The following is a 22,124-nucleotide window of genomic DNA, read 5'->3' as shown; positions in this document are numbered from 1 at the left end:
CAGTTGGCTTCCCTTCTATATGAATAATTATAAAAAAGAGACATAATAAATAGGAAACCTGTGAAAATTCAGTTTGATGAAATATTTAAAATAACTTTTATTGGAATTTGATTATAAAAAGTACATTTTTGTTGTTGAAAGTTTAGAGAAAATAAACAGAAGAAATTAATAATTACACACAATCCCACCATTCTGGTGACTAATATTGTACCTAGGTATCTTATGATTTTTTGTTTTTCATTGTATATTCTTAAGCCTAGACATAAAGAGACCCCACACTGTTTCTGTCCTCTCTCTTCTACCTCTGACACTACCATGAGAAGAACATGCTCAGGCTAGCCTGCTTTTCTAAGGAGGATGAGAAACATGGAGCAGAACTGTTCCAGCCAATTCATGGACTTACAGTGATGCACAAATGCATGAATGATGATAAATGATTGTTGTATGGGGTTGATTTGTTACACAGCAATAGCTAACAGATACAAAGTGCGTGTATATATTATGTATGTGTGAGTCAGTTTATGTGTATTTATACATATATATATATATACACATATTTAATAAAATCAGAAGCACGATGTCCTTTAACCTTTTTTTTCAGTTAATATATGATCACACTTATCTCAAGTACAAATAATTATTTCCACTTTTGTCTTACTGCTAGAATGTGAGGTCCACAAAAACAGATACCACTGTACACCAGTGCCTGGCCAGTATCTGGCCCACTATAAGAACTAAACAGGTATATACATACTAAATGAAAAATTTTCATAACATCATTTTAATGGCTGCATTCTATGCCATTGTATACATATGTTATGCTGTTTCTAATCAGTTTCATATTTTCATTTTCATAATTCTACAGATTTAAAATTAAGTCTCTATGCACATTTATGACTATTTCCTTAGGAAAAATTCTTAGAAGTAGAATTTTAGAGCCAAAGGACAGCTATTTAAATAAAAACCTTAAAAAAAAAATAATGGCATTTTAGTAATCTCAATTTAGCAAAATATATACACATATTTTTCTCTTAACTCATTCCATAATATAGCCTTTTCAGATTAATGTGAGGAAAAACAGTGGTCACAGATTGTGCTTAGTGCCAGGGAAGTTTAAAATTGGGCTTTTTCTTCCCTTAAAATATGTTTAAAAAATTAAGCTGTAACTACTTCCTATTCTATCATTTTCCTTTTCTGTGTTTTAGGCTTCCTTTCATGTCTCATCCTTAAAGGTCTATTGAGGTTCTCCTACATTTGGGATGCTTTTCCCATCAATCTCTTCTTTAAAGGCACTGACCCTCCTCTTCCAATTCACACTCAAGAGAATATGAAATAGCAGAGTACAGAGAGTGTTAAAAACATAGGTTGAAAATTCCAAAGATAAGACTTATCAAAGCCAGGAGAGTGGCAATCTTACCTACTTTGGAGCGCTCTCTTGTTGTCTGGTTTGAGGGGATCTTTCGTTGTCTTTCAGTTTGGACAAGTTTTAGAACAAAGACCAGAAAGTTGAGTAGTGAGGCAGAGAATACAGCAGCAGCCATAAGAGAGGGTGGGCATGTTCTTGCAGAGGAACTTACACTCACACCATTATACTGAACATAGCCTTTCAAACGGGCCCTAATTGAGTCTGAACCTCTTCCTTCCTCATTTTAAAAATCATTCTACAATACAGACTTCACAGTGAACAAAGACACTTGCTTTCTCACTTTCTGTGTAGTACCTGTTCAAAGCATAATAGGCTTGTCAATCCATGGTAACCTTATTCCCACACTCTGCTAAGCACTGTGTTTATTACCAAACATAAGTGATGGTTGGCTGACAGATTTTTTTCATACATGCACTAAATTTTAACTATGCCCAATCTATTTTAATTGATGTGTATGTCTATAGTTTAAAAAAAAACAGTCTACTTTTGTTAGCTGTTTTCTAAATGTGACTAATCTCTATTTTAATACTGATATGTTCATTTCAGGGCTACAGCTAAGGAAATATAATTAGAAGAGTTTAATTCTATCTTGAAATAGGTATATGGTTTGTAAAGATCAGAAAAAAAAGGAGTGGGATTTTTTCAGTTTCAAATAACGGTAATTTTGGCCCTCTCCTGATATCAGAATTATCTTGGACTGATTTGAATATAACCCTTTTTAATGGGGTTGAAACATTTTCTCCAGTATCAGAATTTGATTCTGTACTTAGAATAAAAGCTGAAAGGGTTTCCAACTATGCCCCCACAACACATATCCACAAAGAAGGCCATGGCTTGTCACTCTTATATGAAGTTGAGCTTGTAAGCAGCCTAATTCAAACCAAAATTACAGTTGGAAGTACCATATTTCAGTAAAGATTTTCCCATTTATCCACAAACTTCAATTTAATATAAAATAGTCACTGGATTTTGAAACAAATTAGAGGGGGAAAATGAAAAATAATACTCTTTATTTAGGTTGGAAAGATTGGAGACATGATTCAGTGCCTACCCTCATCCCCTCCCCCATAAAAAGGACCAGATTTATACATATATTCAAAATGATATGAATAATTGGGCAATTATTCAGATATTTGGCCCGAAATATTCAGACATACTACATAAAAGTGTTTTGGTACTTTTGGGCTTGAATTATTGAGGTAATTGGACCAATTCACTATTTCACTTTGCCTCTGTAACTATAGCAGTACCTTAATTATAGTCTAATTTACAGGGTTTCTTTTTCTCCACAGACACTTTAAGAACACTGAATTGAAAATCAGGAGACCTGAGCTTGATTCTTTTTCACCCTTATTAGCCATGTGACTTTGGGCATGCCACTTTCCCTTGCTGGATGTGTTTCTAGATCTAGAACAAGACTATAATGTATATCCTACACATTTCATGAAGTTGAGAAAAGGCTAAATAACACAACGGAATAGCTACCATTTATTTGTATAGATGATTATATTTAATTTTCACAATTGTCATAATTGGGTAAAAGAATTGATATTTACAGAAGTTAACAATATTGCTGAAGTCATACAGATAGAATTGCACGGAGCCCAGACTCAAACCCTGGGTTTAGATTCTAGTGTATAGATTATATGGTCTCTAATAAGACAAACTACTGCACATACATAAAGGATTATTTTTCATATAATTCCAGTAAGTGCAGTGAACCAGAAAACCAATGAGTTGAAAAAACCTTCCACACTTGTGGATATTTAAAATTTATGGATTTTTCACTTTTTTTTTTTTCCAGCAATGATTCTAGGACACTTGAACAAATGACTCTTAACAGTGTCACTGTTAGAGCTGTAGCCATATGGTCATGAAGGACATGTGAAACCTGTTAGCTTTGGCACCATCATCAATAATAACTTTGCCACTTCCCTCAGCTTAAGAATCAATCCCTGGGGTTGGATTTGCTAACACCAGCATGAGGTACCTTATCTAATCAAAGCTAGTCCTAGCCATATTTCAGTGCATTTGACAAGGAATGATGTAATAGTCTTAGTTGAAAATGAGATACGCATTTGACATTTGAATATCACACAGTAATATGATTGTCAACTGAATTGCCAGTAATAGGTTTAGTAAAAGCATATTTTAAAATAGGGTAATGGTTTTTCTCTAAAGCTTTTTTCCACTGGATACCGTGTTACCCGCACACATGTATATATGTGTTGACACACTTATATTCTCATTTATCTATGAAATAGTAATGATATGCCTGTGAAAACAACCAGGTTGTGTCTGTTTCAAATATGGAGAAGTCGCTATTTTTCCATACTCAAGATTTTCCCACAAACTGTTGAGAAAATAAGAAATCTTCCTGTTTGGATTCCAGCAGTGAGAATTTCCCCATATGTTCACCATCACTTTACCCTTTAGATATTTTGAAAGAAACAAAATAGTACATTCCATTCTCTGTGAATTTCCACTAAACTTTTTATTTTTTGTATCACAGATAGTGATTTTGGGTTAATTACATAAAATGTATACAGAATAGGCATACAATTTGAATAGCTTAAAAAGAAAAACTATTTGCACTAATAAAGGAAATATTTGACCTTTATAGAAATAATGTATAAGATACAATATATAACACAACTTCATGAAATATTGAAATGCTACATATAGGCTAATTTTACATTAAACTATTGCTAGAAAAACTGCAAATGGAGGTCAATCTTTGACAGATCTAAAAATACAACCATGTGGATCAAATTTTCCAGTCACAGCTTCATCTCTGTAGATTTTCTTTCATTTGTAAAAATCTTGCTGTTTCTGCAGAGGAACTGATTAGACTGTCCACTTTAGTGCTGAGCAATGTATTTCTGAAAATGAACTTCAGCCTACAACAATGCAGTCTATTTGCTGTGTGTGTTTTTTAATCTGTTCAAGACCAGCTTTTAGGCCTTACATTTCAGATCTGACAATTTGCTTTCAGCATAAACTCTCTCTTAGTGGCAGCTCCTTGAATTTTTACATAAATAGTATCCTAGCTGAAAACTGTGTCTATATAGCCATGTCATTGGAACATACATTTTTAAGCCTATTCTAATGATTAAACATACGTTTTCATGTATCACCCTCACTGAGTTTTGGCTTCTGCCTCAGTAAAAGAGAATAATATTACCCACTTTCACCTCAACTCATAAACTAATGCTTAGAATAATTGAACTAGAAGATATTACAGTTCTTGGAATATTTTACAAAAATGTTTTAGAAAAACTTGTTTTACCATGGACTCAATTTTATTTTAGGACATCAGTGACACCTGAAAGGGCTTTGTTTTTCTAGGCCATTAGCAATTTAATACTCTAGTAATGTTAAGACTATTAGAAAAAGGCTTCGACTAAAACATATATTTTGTCCCATACCATCATTAAATAATAAAAAGTCCTAAAAAAAAAAAAAAACATTTTCTAGATAATTGAAGCTTATTCCATTAAATACCCAAGTTTTTATGTTTAAAATTTATTCATGTTTTGGTAGAATTTTCTCTAAAAATTCCTAATTCAACTGGAGGCCAAATATGATAGATGCTAATTGTGGTATCTCTTTGTCTTGTAATTTCCTTGCCTGGTCCCTCAGGGGCCATTTTAATTCTATGTGAACTCTTTCTCATGGAAACTACTGATTGTCTCACTGTTAGACACTTGCTCTAAACTAAGTAGGTAGAGTCTTTATTCATGGTTTTCAGATACAACTAAGACAAGGGGTAATTCCTGGAATTTAGAGTGATGGGAGATGTAGGAGGCAACACTAAGGTATTTCTGGCAGCCACATTATCCACAACATGGAGGAAACGAGACTATAGTAGGAAAGATGACACTGAGAGAAGCCAGGATGATTAGACAGACAAAAGATGGAAACAGGGACACTTGGGGGAAGATCAATTGATTTGTTCACTTATCTTTGAGGCTTAACTGTACCCCTACCCTTCCTGTGGTTAGAAAAGTAGCCTTCCGGTAAGTTTCTTCTATTGTCTAAGCTGGTTCCATTTGAATTTCTGTCACTTGAAACCAAATGATCCTGATGGCATTATCACATATCTGTATTGTCTCTAGATGATTGAGGCAAACTTCTGGACTCCATCACAGAACAGATTAGAGGATTTTTACATGACCCTCAGTCAATACAATTTTCTGAACCAATGAAATAGTTTATGAGAAAATTTTGCTTAAAAATGGCAATGGCATTGATTTTCTTAGACATGACATACTGAACATACCCTCGTATTTTCCGATGATGTGGAGCTTGTAAAATAAAATGAATTTCAGTTATTATACTCTTATAATTCAATGATATAGTCAAGAGCTTTTTAAAATAGAAGAGGCTGTTTGTACCTACATTAAATGGCCCCAAGCAGCTATGCTTTTAAGATATTTGATTTGATTTATAAGAATCTTTGTCATTCCATCATTGACTTGTTGGCTCTCACCTCCTGCCACTAGAAAGAGGTGGTTTCAGAAGCAACGTGGCCATTAGTAAGTAGAGAGATATGGCTTCCTCAGAATGCAGGCTATTTTGCTAACTAGCTGTTTGACATTGGGTAGGTTATTTCAATATATGAACTTCTCTCTCCTCTTATAAAATTGGCTTAATAGTAACATTTTTTCCCCCTAAAGAATAAATTAGATAATATATGTAAAACACATCTTAAGAATTTTATAAAAATGTTAGGTCAACCGCTTCTTCTCACTTCTAATTTACTATTCCTAAATTGTCCTGGGCTAGGAAAACAAATCTGAAGATGTGAAATCTGAAGGCTTGATGGTGACTCATGATTAAAGGTGACTCAGTTAAAAAAATCACTTTAAAGGTCATTTATTTAAAGTTTACCTAACTGAAAACTACTTAACTGTATTGAGTACTCTGTACAATGGCTGTATCATATGCTTAGACAAACAAACGCTTTCCTACTCTGCCCTAAAGAATGCATATTTGTTCACACTCTTGGGCAGCTATGATTATTCGGAAGTTCTACTTAAGTTAAACTCATTGCACACTGAAATTGATTTCACTTGTCATTACAATATAGGTGAAAGTATGTGTGCTTTTGTGTAATGACAATACAGATATTTGAAGTACAAGGTCTTGTACCCAAACCTTTCATCTAGGTTAAAAATATCTACTCATTTTACTTCATTTTCTTTAATCATCTTCTAAATGTCATTCAGTTTATCATTTTTGAACTAATATGCAGAAGACACATTAATGTGTTTTCTGAGTTATTTGGAATAGAATTAGATTTTTCTCAGAATAGCCCCAGATTTTATTTCTGATAATTTAGCAGATAGCTCACAAAGAGATGTTTGTATTCCGAATTAGATTATTATTAGAGAACCTAAGCAACAGCCTAGTGTCCTTCCCATGAATCAGTTAGGAATTTTCTTTCATATCTTTTGAGTAAATATGTAAGAGTATGATTGTTAGGTTGTATGGTAAATGTATTTTCACTTTTTTAAAAATTGCCAAACTTTTTTCCATTGTGAATGTGTATTTTACATTCCTACCGGCAATGCATGTTCTGGTTGTTCCTCATCCTTTCTAATACATGCTTTTAAATTTTAGCCATTCTAGTGTATGATATTTTACTGTGGTTTTAATTCACATTACCCAATGACTAATAATTCTCAGCAACTTTATGCGTGTGCATGTGTGTTTTGCCATTCATAAATTTTATTTGGTAAAGTTTCTTTTAAAAATTTCTGCCAGTCTTATTCTATTCTTTTTGTTCTTTTGCTGAGTTGTAAAATTTCTTTACATATTTTGTATATAGAGCCTTTATTTTAAAAATTCTGCATGGATGGACCTCAAGATAATCATGCTAAATGAAATAAGCCAGATAAAAAAAGTTAAAAACCATATGATATCACTTATATGTGGGATATAAACCTAAAAGCAACAAATGAACAGGACAAACAAACAGAGCCTGATGGACATGTTTGATACACTAGTGGTTACCAGAGGGGAGGGAGATGGGATAAAGTGGGTCAAATATGTGGTGACAGAAATCTAACTATGGGAGATTAACACACAGCGTAAATATATATATATACATATATATTTATATATACACACACACATATATGCCTTACTGTTAAAGCGTGCAGCTGAAACTTATTGGATTTTGTTAATCAATGTCACCATAAAAATATTAATTAATTAAAAAAATTTTTTAAAAGTCAAAATAAGATAAAATACTATTTATCTAATAACAAAAATGAGGTGGGGGAAGAAAACACAAATATATAAACTAGAAATATAAAAAAGAATTCTGCATATATCTCCTCCCATTCTGTGGCTTCCTTTTCATCCTTTTAACAGTATCTTTTTGAGTATAAACATTTTTTAAATTTTGATCAAATAAATTTATCAATTTTTCCTTAATGATTTATACTTGTGATCCATCCAAGAAATATTTTCTTGACCCAAGGTCACAAATAATTTCTCTTTTGTTTTCTTGTTAATTTTTATAGTTTTACCTCTTAACATTTAAGTCTATTATCCATTTCAAGCAAATCTTTTCTGTATGATGTGAAATAAAGGTCTAGGTCTATTTTTTTCCCATGTGGATATCCAATTTTTATAGCACAATTTGTTAAAAACACTACCCTATTTCCAACTGAGTTACTTAACACCTTTGTCCAAAATCATTGGACTATGTATATGTGTATCTATTTCTTGACTCTATATGTCTATCTGTGCACCTGTACTTGATTACTGTAGCTTCTTAATAAACCTTGATATCAGGTAATGCAAGTCCTCAAACTTAACAATCGTTTTTGTGGCTCTACATATTTTTCATACATATTTTAAAATTAGCTTATAAATTTCCAGCAAAGAAAGAAGTGCTTGTGGGATCTTAATTGGGATTCTGTTATATCTATAGCTCAATTTTGTGATAACTGATAACTTAAATGTTCAGTCTTCTGATCAATTTGCATGGTACATATCTCCATTTCTTTAGCTCTTCCTTAATTTCTCTCAGGAATATTTTGTAGATTTCAATGTACAGATTTTTATTATTTTGATCAATTTATACCAAAAGTTTTATATTATTTGATAATATTGTAAGTGGCATGATTTTTTAAATTTAATTTCCGAATATTAATTGTTAGTATATAGAAATATGATGTTTTTGTTTATTGACCATGATTCCTGCAACCTTGCTAAACTCACTTTTTAGTTTTAATAGTTTTGTAAATTCCTTAGGGTTTACTATCTAGACTATGTACAGCTTCCTTTCCAAACTGTTTGCCTTTTTTTCTTCTGTTGCCTTGCCGTGCTAGCTAGAATCTACAATATAATACTGAATAAAAGGAATAGAGAGAAAATATTTGCCTTGTTTTAATATTTGTATAAAGATAGCTGTAGGCTTTTAGTTGATTCCTTTTATCAGGTTGAGGAAGTTTTTTCTATTCTCTGTTTCTTAAGAGTTTTTATCAGGAATAAGTCTTGAATTTTATCAAATATGAAAATATTTTATCAAATATATTTCCACAACAATATGTTTTTTGTACACTATAATTATAACGAATCCCTTTGATTTTAAAAGATTAGACCAATCTTGAATTCTTCAGTTAGAAACTACATGCTCATAATGTATTTTCTTTGGTATATATTGCTGAAATTTTTTTTTTTCTTTGGCACTAAAATTATGTTAGAATGTTCATGAGGCTTATTGTTCTCAAATTTCCTTATATTTTCTGTCTTTTGATATCAGGGTAATATTGGCCTTATAAAATGAGGTAAACTATTTCTTCCTCTCCGATTATTTTGGAAGAAATTTTGTAGAATCAGTAGTCTTTCTCCTCTATGTTTTTTAGAATTTACCTGTAAAGCCATCTGATATTGGAGACTTTTTGTTTTGTTTAGTTTAGGTTTTTGAGGAAAGATTTAACTATGCTTTCAATTACTTTAACAAATGTAGGGCTATTTAGGTTATCTGTTACTTCTTAAATGAGCTTTTGTAATTTGCACAAAAAGGAATTTGTTTATTTCATCAAAGTTCTCAAATTGGCAAAAAATTGCTCATATTTTTTCATTATTTTAAAAATATCAGTAGAATCTGTCATGGTGTCCTCTTTCATTCATGATATTGATAATTAGTGTATTATCTCTTTTTATCTGATCAGTATGACAAGATGTTTGCCAACTTTATTATTCTTTTCAAAGATATAAATTTTGGCTTTACTAATTTTCTCTATTCTCTTTTTTTTTTGCTCTCTCAATGATTTATGCTCTTTATCATTCCTCTCTTCTGTTGACTTTGTGCTTAATTCACTCTTTTGTATTTGTTTTTTTAAGATGCAGGTTCAGAGCCCTATTTAAAGATTTTTCTTTATTTGTAATGTAAGCATTTAAAGCTTTAAATCTTTCTCTATGCACTGCTTTAGCTATATTCCACAAGTTATGATAGGTTGAATTTCAATTTCTATCTAATCAATAATATTTTCTAATTTCTTTTGAATTATTCTTAGACCACTGTGCGTTGTTTAACTTTCTATTATTTTGAGATTTGCTGGGTATTGTTTTTGATTTCTTACTTTTTCAATAATTATTTCAGCATTCTTAAATTTGTTGAAACTTGTTTTTTGCCTCAGGATATAATCTGTCTTGGAGAATATTGCATGTATGTTTAAAAAGAAAATTGTATTCTACTGTTTTTGGATGGTGTTTTCTGTAAATACAAAATGAGACTTATTGGTAATGGTATTTGAACATCACCACTAATTTTTCTATAACACTACTAATTTTTTGTCCACTTCTTCTATGAAATACTGAGAAGAGTGTGGAAATCTCTATCCATAATAATAGCTTTACTATATATCCTGTCAGGTTTTTGTTTTTTTTTGTTTGTTTTTGTTTTTTGTTTTTTTACAATTATTGCTTCATGCATGTGTTATTAGGTGCATACACATTTTGAAATTTTTTTGTCCTCTTGATGAATTGATCCCTTTACCAGAAATCTTCCTTGTTCTGAGCTCTGTTTTGTTTGATAATAGTATGGGCACTTAGGATTTTTTAAATTTGTGTTTTCATGGTCTATCTTTTCTTGTTCTTTTACTTTTAACTTATTGCTGCATTTATACTTGTGATGGTTAATTTTATGTGTCAACTTGACAAAGCCACAGGATGCCCAGACATTTGGTTAAACATTATTCTGAGTTTATATGTAAGGAAGTTTTTGGATGAGACTAATATGTGAATTGGTAAACTGAATAAAGCTGATTGCCCTCCCCAATACAAGTGTGCCTCATCCAATCAATTGGACTCCTGAATAGAACAAAAAGGAGTAGAGGAGAATTCACTCTCTCTGCCTGTTTTTGAGCTGGGACATTGGTTTTTCTCCTGCACTTGAACTGGAAGTTACACCATCGGTTCTCCTTGTTCTCAGTCTGAGTCTGAAGGGACTCAGACCAGACTCAGACTGGAACGATACCATCTTTGATCTAGGGCTAATTCAGACACACCACCCTCTGAGAGTTCTACCTTTTTATTATATTACAAGGTCTTTCCACTCTGGCTGATAGAACACAAGCTACTTTCAGACCAGTGTGAACATCAGGAATTACTCTGCTTACTCCTTTCTGGTGGCTCTTTTTCTGATCTTAGATCATTTTTTTCCAGTATACACTAGTTAGTACTCAGCCAAAAAAGAAGAGTTTCTTCTGCAAATCTTTGTAACTCTCTGTGCAGCAACCTGAAGCTCCCTCCTTTCTAGTACTCTGCACCTAAATTCTAGTTACCTAGGCCTCCCGGGACTATTTTCTTTGTCTACTCAGCTCTGAGAGAGTATGAGGCACATTTTGGAATTTTCCTCCCTGGTTTACAGCCTGAAAACTGCCTCCAGGAATTAAATTGGTATGAGTGTGTGGTTCACCTTGTTTCCCTTCTCTCAGAGATTATAATCCTGTGCTCATGGTGCCTGTTTTTCAATGTCTGAAAATTGTTCATTTATATGTATTCTACCCATTGGCTTTCTTTTGTTTAAGATAGGAAGGTAAATGGTAAATCTGGGTCATTGCTCCATCTTGGCTACAAGTGTAAGTCAATGTACATTTATTTTTATGATGGAAAATTGTTTTTCAAAATAAATATTCATCTACTGAATGAGTTAAATTAGGCTAATTACCTAACTAAGCAAGGCCTTAATTTACTTGCACACAAAATATTAATAATAATACTTCCTTTCTTGATAGTTAGACTTTAATTAAAATCCAATGTGACAAAAGAATTTCCTGTAAGCTGTAAAGTTCTGTGCAAATGACAATATTGAGGGTTGTTGTAAGGATGGAGCAATGGAAATGCTAATGATTGTTTTATCTCCATAACTATTCAAATACTAAAACTACATTTTAAAAAGATTTCCTTACAAAAATCTGTGAATAATAGTAATAACATGTGCTCTGGGTCTTGTATGTGAGGAAACAACATCCTTTTCCAAACTGGTTTTAAGTAAACAGGGAATGTATTTGCTCATTAACAGGGAAGACTGAGTGGTGGGCCGAGCCCAGCATTCAGCATTCTATTATCGTCAGTGTTCTCCCTCACTCTTTATGTCTCTAGCTCTCTTGCCTATGTTTTGTTTCCCTCTCAGACTTTCTCCAGGTGGCAGCAAGATGGTTGTTGGCAACTGCACCTCATATTCCAACAACTTGGCAAAATCAGTAGACACAATGAGCCTTTCAACAATTGTTTTGGCAGAGGATTTCTGACTCTTGTTTGAGTTATTCTCCCTTTTCTGAACCACTGTGGCTAGGAGCAAGTGATATTCTAATTGGCTACATCTCTGAAATAAGGGACATTTTATTAAATACTAGAGATTCAAAGCTCAATAGGATATTATCTTTGATGTTTAAGAGTTAGTAAAGTATTTACAAGGCACAATGAGTCATGAAAAAAGGTATGGTCGGTTCTATTCAGCTAGTGGTCAGGGAGAAGGCCACAATATGTTCTCTATGTTTTGGTGCTTTCTTTAGCACCCTTGCTTGCTACTATAATCTGTGTGCTATTTTGTTCTGTGGATTAATGAGAAAACAAACAACAGGCCTGAAAGCAAGCTTTGAAAAAAGAATCCTCATAGTAATAGAAAAACACTGCACTATAGAAATTGCATAAATAGAAAAGCAAAACTAGCATTGACCCACTTTTGACTTCTCTCCTCTTTATATACCACTTTATACTTAAGTGGTAATTTATGAATACTATATGACATTGTTATTTTTGTTTGTGCCTTAACTCCCATACCAAACAGTTAACTTATTAAAGGCTGAGAAGGACCAAGCCTTTTTATCTTTGCATTCTCATAGGTCCCAGGACAGTACCTTACCCATATTAGGATCTCAGTGAATTATTTTTTGAATGAATGAATGAATGAATGAGTGAATGAATAGTTAATTATTTATGGTATGTGAGGTATCATTCTAAATGCTTAACATATATTTACACATGGTATCTTCCCCACAATTCTATGATATATATTCTACTTATTCCTCATTTTACGAATGAGGAAATTAATGTATGGAAAGGCTGTTACTTGCACAAAAGCTTGTAACTAAGAACTAGTTTTCAAAGCCAGGAAAACTGATTCCAGACTGCTCTTGCTACTGTCTTTTGTTTTTAAATAAAGTTACTGAAATACTTTATTGAAGAATAAGAGACAGAAAGGAAAAATGAATCCTGTACATTTTAGTAATCGACAGTAATTGGCCAGCTGTGAAGGAAACATAAAAGTTATATTTTGCTTAGAAATTGTTAAAGTACAAGGGCATTATCTATTAACTAGATGAGTCAAATGATGATGCATTGAAGGAAATATCTTCAATGGTGAGCTGAGTGGTTGTTTGCATTATTTGAGAACTGAGAACTGATTGTCTCTTTGTTCTTAGGTAGCCATGTAGAAATAAACAAAATTAAGTGACAGGTTGCTTCAACTCTTGGTGATGCAAAGAAACCATATTCTGAGTTTATTAGATAGCAAATTACTTCATTCATGCAATAAAGCTTAATAAACCACAGCTAGAGAAAACAAGGCTTTAACAATAGCAACAGCAGCAGCAGCAGCAGCAGTGCCAGTAGGTAAGCATAGAACCACCACTAGAGAAAATTGAGACTCTTGCTTACAACTGTATTTGGAGTTATTTTCATTGTTTACCTCTGTGATCTGTGATTATTGCTACTTATCTTAACTTTTATGTTTGAATAACTTGGGAAATCTGGCAAACAATCATGGACTCCAGGAAAAATTGTAATTTGAAAGAAGTTTGTGTTACTTCTTTCCTCTTTTTCTTTGAGTATTGTCTTAGTGTACTTTTGTTTCTATGTAACTGAAGCTGAAACTTAATTTAGCTTAAACAATAATAAAATTGTTTTACTCATGTCATTCTGTCTTCTCTTGTGGTTTGATGGCTTTCTTTAGTGTTATGGTTAGATTTCTTTCTCATTTTCTTTTGTGTATTTACTATATATTTGTGTGTGTGTGTGTGTGTGTGTGTGGTTATTGTGAGGTTCACATATAACATCCTATGTATATAAAAGTCTATTTTAAGTTGATAGCAACTTAAATTTGAACTGTAAATCTTTACAGTTTTATATCCCACCTAAGTTGTATATTTTTTATGACACTTTTTTTACTTTTTATTATTTTCTTCATCTTTTAACTAATTATCATAATTAGTTAATTAGTTAATTTTACTACTTTTGTTTATTTGCTTTATAAGAGACTGTCCCATTCCTTTACTATATATTTACCTCGTCCAGAGAGATTTTTATCTTTGTATGTTTTCTTATTATTAATTAATGCCATTTCCTTTCAGCTTAAAGAAGTCCCTTTAGTCTTGTAAGGTCTTGTAAGGTCAGTTTAGTGGTGAAAAAAACTTTAGCTTTTGCTTGAAAAACACTTAATCTCTCTTGTTCTGAATGATTACCTTGCCTGGTAGAGAATTTTTTGTTGTAAGTTTTTTTTCTTTCAGGAATATGTCCTACTCCTTCCTTCTGGCTTATAAAGTTTCTGCTGAGAAATCTGATGATGGCCTTATGGGATTTTCCTTATACATGGCAAAATGTTTTTTTCTTGCAGCTTTTAAGATTCTCTTTATCCTAACTTTTACCATTTTAATTATAATGTTTCTTGGTTAAGATCTCTTTGGGTTCATCTTATTTGGAATTCTCTGGTTTCCTAAACCTATAAATGTTCATTTTCTTTCCCGTAATGTGGAGGTTTTCAGCTGTTATTTCTTCAAATAATTTTTCTGGCCCTTTCTCTCTCTCTTTTCCTTCTGGAACTCCTATAACATGACTGTTACTCTACTCAATATTGTCCTAGAAGTCCTGTAATGTAATTTTTTACTTTCCATAATTTTTCTTCTTCTCCTTCTTCCTCCTCCTCCTCCTCCTCCTCCTCTTCTTCTTCTTCTTCTTCTTCTTCTTCTTCTTCTTCTTCTTCTTCTTCTTCTTCTTCTTTCATTTTGCTGCACTATCTGGGAGAGCTCTATTGCTTTTCTTCTAGCTCACTGACTCATTCCTCTATTTCCTCCATTCTGCTGTTGAACATGTCTAGTATATTTTTAGTTCTGTTTCAACTTTTGTTTGTGCTTTCTTATATTTACTGTCTCTTGGTTGAAATTCATACTGGTTTATCTATTCTGAGTTTAATGAGAAACTTTATGACCATTACTTTAAATTCTTTTTCAGGTATGTTACGTATCAGGTATGTTACCTTTTTTTCTGGGGCTTTATCTTGTTCCTTCTTTTGAAATATATTTCTCTATTAACTTATTTTTCTTAATTCTCTGTGCATGCTTCTTTGTTTTGGGTGAAACAGCTACCTTTTTCAGTCTTAAAGGAGACACCTTATGTAGCTGATGATCTTTCTTATTTCCCTTTGCCCTAGTTGCGGGCCATCTCCTGCACCTTTGCTATTGTGTAGTCTACCTGAGTTTTTCTTGATATGCCCTCACATTTGAGGTGTACAAAGACCTGTTAGTATACCAAGGAATCTCATTTAGCACCTAGTGCAGGCTCATTGGAAGCCAGACCCTCAGGCAGCAGCTTTTATAGTCTGTAATTTTATATAATTCTGCAACCGTTAGAATAGCTGGCCTCTAGACCAGATGGTCTGAAAGTGTTCCTCGGGTGACCATTGCTGAAATCAGGACTTCAGACAAGTGTTTAAGCTCCTTCCTGGGAAGTCTTGTCCAACTGTAGCAAGGCCAAGAGGGTACACAAGGATGGTGTACCCCTGCTTTTGTTCCCTGGGAGCATCTCCTTAGCTTCTAGGTATGTGGGGAACCTGAAGCCTCTCCCTCAGGCTGAAGCTCCAAGCTAAATAAATAGGTCTTTTTTCACAAGAAGACTATGGTTGTTTTAGTCTGCTGTTTGTGTAATGCCTTGGGGGGTAGTGGCCTGCCAAGAACCGTCTTTCAGATCATTACAGTCCTGTGGAGCTCAGTTATACTAGCTCCATTGGACACCAAGGTCCAATGATCAAGGAGTATCTCCTATGTGGATTGCACATATCCACTGGTTTTAGCAAGGCAGCTGTAGAGTGTATCAGGGAGGGCTCTCTCGCTGGTTTTAGGAAAGAAAATGTCTTGATTGCACATGCCAGTGGGCTCCAGTGGTGCAGTGAGGGAGTGCCTTGTCTATGTATTCACACCAATCCCGTAGACATCAGCTCCATTGGTATTCTACGCCTGACATTTTGGAAGCTTGTCTTTCTAGTACAGCTCCCAGGGGCTGGGGTGCCAGATGTGGGGTACCAACCCTTTACTCCTCTGCAAGAGGCACTGGCCTGGTAAGATCCCTTTTTATTGTGTATCACTGTGCCAGTGGTGGGATCTTTTGTGAGACCATGTCTCTACCTCTCCTACCTGTCGAATGAGGTCCTTTCATTCTTTGTTGTGGAGAGTAGTTCATCTAGTTTTCAGATCATATTCAGAGGAAAATGATCTATATGTAGCTGTAAATTTGATGTGTTCCAGGGAAAAAGTGAGTTCAGAAAACTTTAGTGAAGAAGCTGCTGATGTAGGTTTTAGAAAGTGCAAAGCACTGAATTAGGCATTAGTCTTTTTTTTTTTTTTAAGTGGGAGTGAAAGACAATGTTAACAAAAATCTATATAATGGTTGCCATAAAATTTAAGTTATATCTATAGTTAATCTCTTCATTGTCATCATAAAAGAGTTTCAGTCTATTGTCAGTTAAAAAGCAGTTTTCCTCAATGTTCATTTTAATAGTTATCTTCCAACTACTAGAGACTTGAATCATTGAGACATTAGTTAGAATGCCTATCAATTTGTTGTAGAGAATTGTGTTTGTTCTATTAACAAATAACACTTTGTTATGTGCTCACCAACCTTGAATGGTGATCACACTGTTCCTAATGACAAATCAGTAGATAAGAGTTGAACATTTTCTTATTGAGTCAAGAATGTATTTTGAAAGCATTTCTCCTTACGTAAAGAAATGTGCAACTAACAATTAAAAGAAGTGACTGTCAGATTCATTTAAATACACAAGCCAAATTTCATTTTCTATACCTGGAAGTCTTCAGTGTGTCTTTTCTTATATATTATTAGCTATTGTGGACAAAAAAGGGACCACATGCCAAACCTGACAAACTCTGGAAAGGCACATGGTGGGCCTTACAGACCCAGTGACCAAAGTAATGACATGGGGTGGTCTGAATGTAAAACTTCTTAACCAAAAGAGAGTCATGGTGGGTAGTCACATCTTAAGCCTGTAGTTTCCTTGGCAAAGGTTAATTTTTAACTTTGAAATTGTCTATTGTCTTTGTGCATCTAAGGTAACACACCTTTGAAATGTCAGAGTAATCTTTTCCAGTCCCCTTTAAGGCACAATCACGGGCACCAGAGCATGAGAACATAGTGTTATCTTGTTGCCCACATACCATTTCTACATGCTGTTAGTGTTAACCAGCCTGTACCCACCAACGTAAAGGAAGTGTGTGTCTCTTCGTTTTACTTTTTACCCAACCTCAGAGATTTCCCTGCTTTTCTTTCTCTCACCTTCCTAATCTACCACTAGTGAATTTCATATAATCCCCTGTACATCTTCTTTGATTCTAATGTATAAAATAAGCTGCAAAGCTGCCATTCTCTGGAGTAATATCTCAATCCATTGATATTTTGCTTTCTGGCAACTGTTCATTTGGCTTAGGTAAACTCTTATAAGACTTTTTCTTAGGCTGAATGTCCTTTCATTGATACTATACATTAGCTACACACACACACACACACAATTTATTAGTATGGGGTAAAAAAATGGTTATATTTTACCAGTTTGCTGTACTCTTCAGTTTGTGAAATTTTGGACTAAATGAGATTGCTCTCACTTATTAGAATTGTATTAAATGCTATGAATCATGTAAGAAGCTATAGTTGCAATATTCAGTGACTTTACCATCTATTTTTGAAATGATATCCATTCATGAGCAATAGTTAACAACGTACAACTGTGAGCAGTCAATCACAAATTCTGTGCCAGTGTTTTTAAGTGCCACAGGGAACACTCCAATAAACCAGTTAGGCTCAATGCAACCTAGTGTCTCTGCCTCTGAAACTCCCTCCAGTCTAGAGTTTCAATAAAGGTCGTAATTGGAAATAACTAATCATGTGTACTTGGCATTAGCACTTAGATTCACAAACAAACAAAGGGATTATTAAAACGATATGTTTAACCAGAGTAAATATAAAACAGTGATGCTTAGAGTAAAATCTAAAAAGTCAGGGGGAAAGATTCTGTCAATTCATTCTAAAGATACTGCAAAGAAGCAAAATTTGCCACTCTAAAATGCATCTCTTTGGCATGAGGATTATTTTAGGCTGCTTATTTTTAAGACACAAAAGACTCAGGAATTTTTTCTTTTTACCTCCTTATTAAGTGCCTAAAAGAATTCAGATAGAGGGCCTGTTCCAGGGAGAAGACCTATCACCGGCAGAACTGCAATGATTATGAGCTAGGTGCGGTAGACTGGGGTGAACTTAGCAGGGCCTACTTATTCCAAGGTCGCTGCATAGCACGGCAAACATTTGTTTACCAAATGTTCTTTCCATCTTCCTGTAAATTATCTTCCTCCCCTTCAATGTCCCAGAACCCTGCCTCCTTCTCCTTAACTCAAGATGACATATTAGCCTCAATTGCCTGACTGCCTATGTGTCTTATAATCTTTTTGGGCCTTCAAACATATGTAATTAAATTTATTTTTCTGCTATTAACCTGCCCGATGTTAATTTGATTATTAGACCAGCCAAAAAACATGTAGAATTTTGTGTAACAATGAGTATTGTGAATTTTATATAATACATACCATAAAATATAGAAATATAATCTATAAATACATGTAAAATAAAAATATATATTAATACAAAATAAAGTATAAACTAAATATATTTGATGTTCTAAATTCTTTATAATTTTAATTGTATATCAGCTTATGTCTGTGATGTCATTTTTTAAAAAAAAACAAAAGGAGAATTTCACATTTCCAAGAGGAAAAAAAATCCTTTAGGTAAAAGTCAAGTACTTCCCACTGTCATCCAATGATGTCCGCAGCTATGGGCGATCCATAAGAAATAGAGCACATTGTCCTGGCTCTCAAAAGTTTATAACCTAATAAAGGAGAAAATAATGAGGCATTTAAACTCACTGGAAAGCAGTAAAAAAGTAAATAACACCTTCTTGTGAAAATGTTTACTAATTCCAACATGATTTTTTAAAATCTAAAGTAACTCTACCATCTTTGTTTTACTTGTTTAATTACGGACATGGACTACACCGGGATATTCTATTCTTGAGCCTGAGGAGTATTTTATTTAATAGTTATTTTCTAATATTTATTTCCTCTCTTGGGTCTAAAGATTAATCCCATCCTCAGGAGCTGGGACAACCTTAAAAGTCTTTTTATGGAGGCTTGAGAGGAAATTCTTTAGAATATTTTTTATTCACTTAGTTTTTGAGATCCCTTTTGTTAAACTTTTGTTCCTATTCCGAGCAAAGGTCAAATATAACTGTTCTGAACTTCTCATTAGGGTTTGTCCTGTCTTTGACATTTTCTTTTAAATTTAAACTGGTCTTAAATGACGTGCAAATAGTATCTATCTTACACACTGCATGGTCCTTCAAAAGAAAAGAGAAAATAAGAGATGCCAGAATAAGGTGTTTTGAAAAGGGTGAAAAAGTCCATGTTTTTGTTTTTCAGATGAATAGGAGAAAGAAAGTCATTTGCTCTTCTGTCCAGATCACATTAAGTCAGGAGCCTGTGGTGGAGGTAAAAACAAAATTAAGAATTCCTAGTCCTCCATCTTGCACTCTAACCACTAGACTGGCATAACCAGCTCAGTTTTCAGAAACATATTTTATCGAACCTAAGCTAGTTTTATATATAGACTGAATCTACTAAACTTAAGAGTCACATAAAAATAAAATATGATTTATCAGTCAAAAGAATTTCCTGACCAAGTGCACACTGCATTACCTTAAGAACATATCCCAAACAACATCATTTCTCTAACGTGCCTTTTAAAACTTCCTGACCTCCTACCACTTCTGCTCTCACAGATTTCTCCTGTTTTAGCAGCACTTTCTTATCCCATCAAACAGCTTTCAGTAGCATTATTTATTTGGGAAAGAACAATGGGAGTGGGGATGAGGGACTCATCGATTCCAACTTAGAAAGAAAAATGACTGAACTTATCTGGTTTGGGAGTTTCTTTTTCACTTCATAAAACATCCCAAACAATCATCACACATCAACTTCCTGATTGCATTTTAACGTGACCATTGTGTTTGTCAGTTCCAATAACTTTCACAACCCTGTCTCTGTCCGAAGCTGCCAGCGGTGCCTAGCGTTTCTCCCCTTGGTCTTCTAACTTTAGCACGAGAGGGCTTCACCACAAGTTCCCAACACTCTCCCTGGCTTTAGTGTTTCCCTGTTCCCTCAAGTTTGAATCCTGTGAGAGGAACTGCTCTGAAGGGTAGGGGTTGGGGTTCAAGTGCTTAGTGGTAGGTTATGGGTAAGTTGGAAATGTGCTTCCAGACTGGTCTGAGCACCTTAGATGGGAAAATCTGAACAAGGTGAGAAAATCTGAACAAAATAGGCAACAACAGGACAGAGTAAGAAAAGTACTGATCTGGGAGTGACCTCAGTGACCTGAACAATTACTTAGCATCCCTAACCCTTAATCCTCTCCATTCACTAAAAACAATAACAAAGTAGTAATAATGGCCAATCTATTTACCTCATTGTATATTGCGGTGATCAAATTTCATGATGTATGACAAAATCTTTTAACACTCAAGCACTGCACAAATGATCAGCTTTCATTAACATAGATTCCCTGAACACTATCAGTGTGCCCCAGGACTGTCCCTGTGGAGTTAGCTTCCTTGGATACAGTGGCGTGGTCCCGTTTCTCCCCCAACTCTACCCTGCACCAACTACCTACACAGGCAGCACATGATATTCATGGATAATCTATGATAAGAAAGCTATTGTCTACCTCCCCACACCACATTCCCTGATTAAAACAAAAACTCATTTGTAAACATTTTCTTTTTTTCTTTTTTTTTTTTTTTTCATTCTTTAATCTGTGTAGGTTTGTGATAGTTTTGTTCCCGGTAGTATGAAAAGAGTTATTGCAAGGTGTCTCTCTTGCAGAAAAAGAATCAAGACATCTGTGGATAACTTGCTAAGGTGGTCATTGGCAACCTCTTTTCCACTTCCGGGTTGGCTCATTGTTTACCTAATTGCCAGTAATAATATTTCATTGTGTAAAGAATGTTGGCACCAGGGGCCCAGGTTCCAGTTTATTGATGGCTCAGAGTTTATGAATTGATGCCCTCAGCAGGTTGCTACCCTGATGAATGGCAATTACTGTGGCTCCCACAGAGGCAATTGTAGCAGGAGCATTTACTCCTTTCAAATAATTGCCCTAAGAAGCTGAACAGGTAATTGTAACATCTGAAAACCATGCTTTTGGCTCAGAATCAAAGAGTATTAATCTCCAGAACAGAGGTGTTTTGGAATGACCCTAAAGAATTGTTAAAAATGGTCTCCAGAGTGTTTAATTTTAAGATGAATTGAAGAAATCTTAGCAAGCTCTCCTGTCCCTAGTGCAAATTAAAATGTTGTAAAGACACCCAGGTAACAGGAGTGTGCACTTTTTTGAAGTTGTAATACTCTATGGTGATAGGTTGATTTTAGACTTTATATCTACCATTGCTTCTCTTTAAATCACTCTAGCCAAGCTAATCTGCCCATTAACTCCGGAAATGTTATGTGTTCCTTCTCGGCCCAGAATATTTGTTCATATCATTCTTTAATGTCATTCAATAAATGTATGCAATCGAAAAATGAAAAAAATAAAATAAAATTATTTGAAATGCAATTTAATTTTGCACTATGATTTAGGTGAGTTAAATTAATTAATGAAGTCCCTTCAATATAGATAGTGAGAAAATCTTAGAGCCATGCCATAAATCTTCTATAGAATTAAAAGGTTACCATAGTAAGACCTACTCTTTTGATGCCATAGGAGAAATAGGAAATAGCCACATAGTGTAGCTTTGCGCAAACTTTAATTTTCAAGAAAATATTTCACAAAGACTAATCTTTCATTT

The sequence above is a fragment of the Pteropus alecto genome, unplaced genomic scaffold (genome assembly GCF_000325575.1).
Source record: "Pteropus alecto unplaced genomic scaffold, ASM32557v1 scaffold33, whole genome shotgun sequence".
NCBI classification, from domain to species: Eukaryota; Metazoa; Chordata; class Mammalia; order Chiroptera; family Pteropodidae; genus Pteropus; species Pteropus alecto.
The sequence above is the reverse complement of the archived record's forward strand: the minus strand, read 5'-3'. Positions refer to the sequence as shown.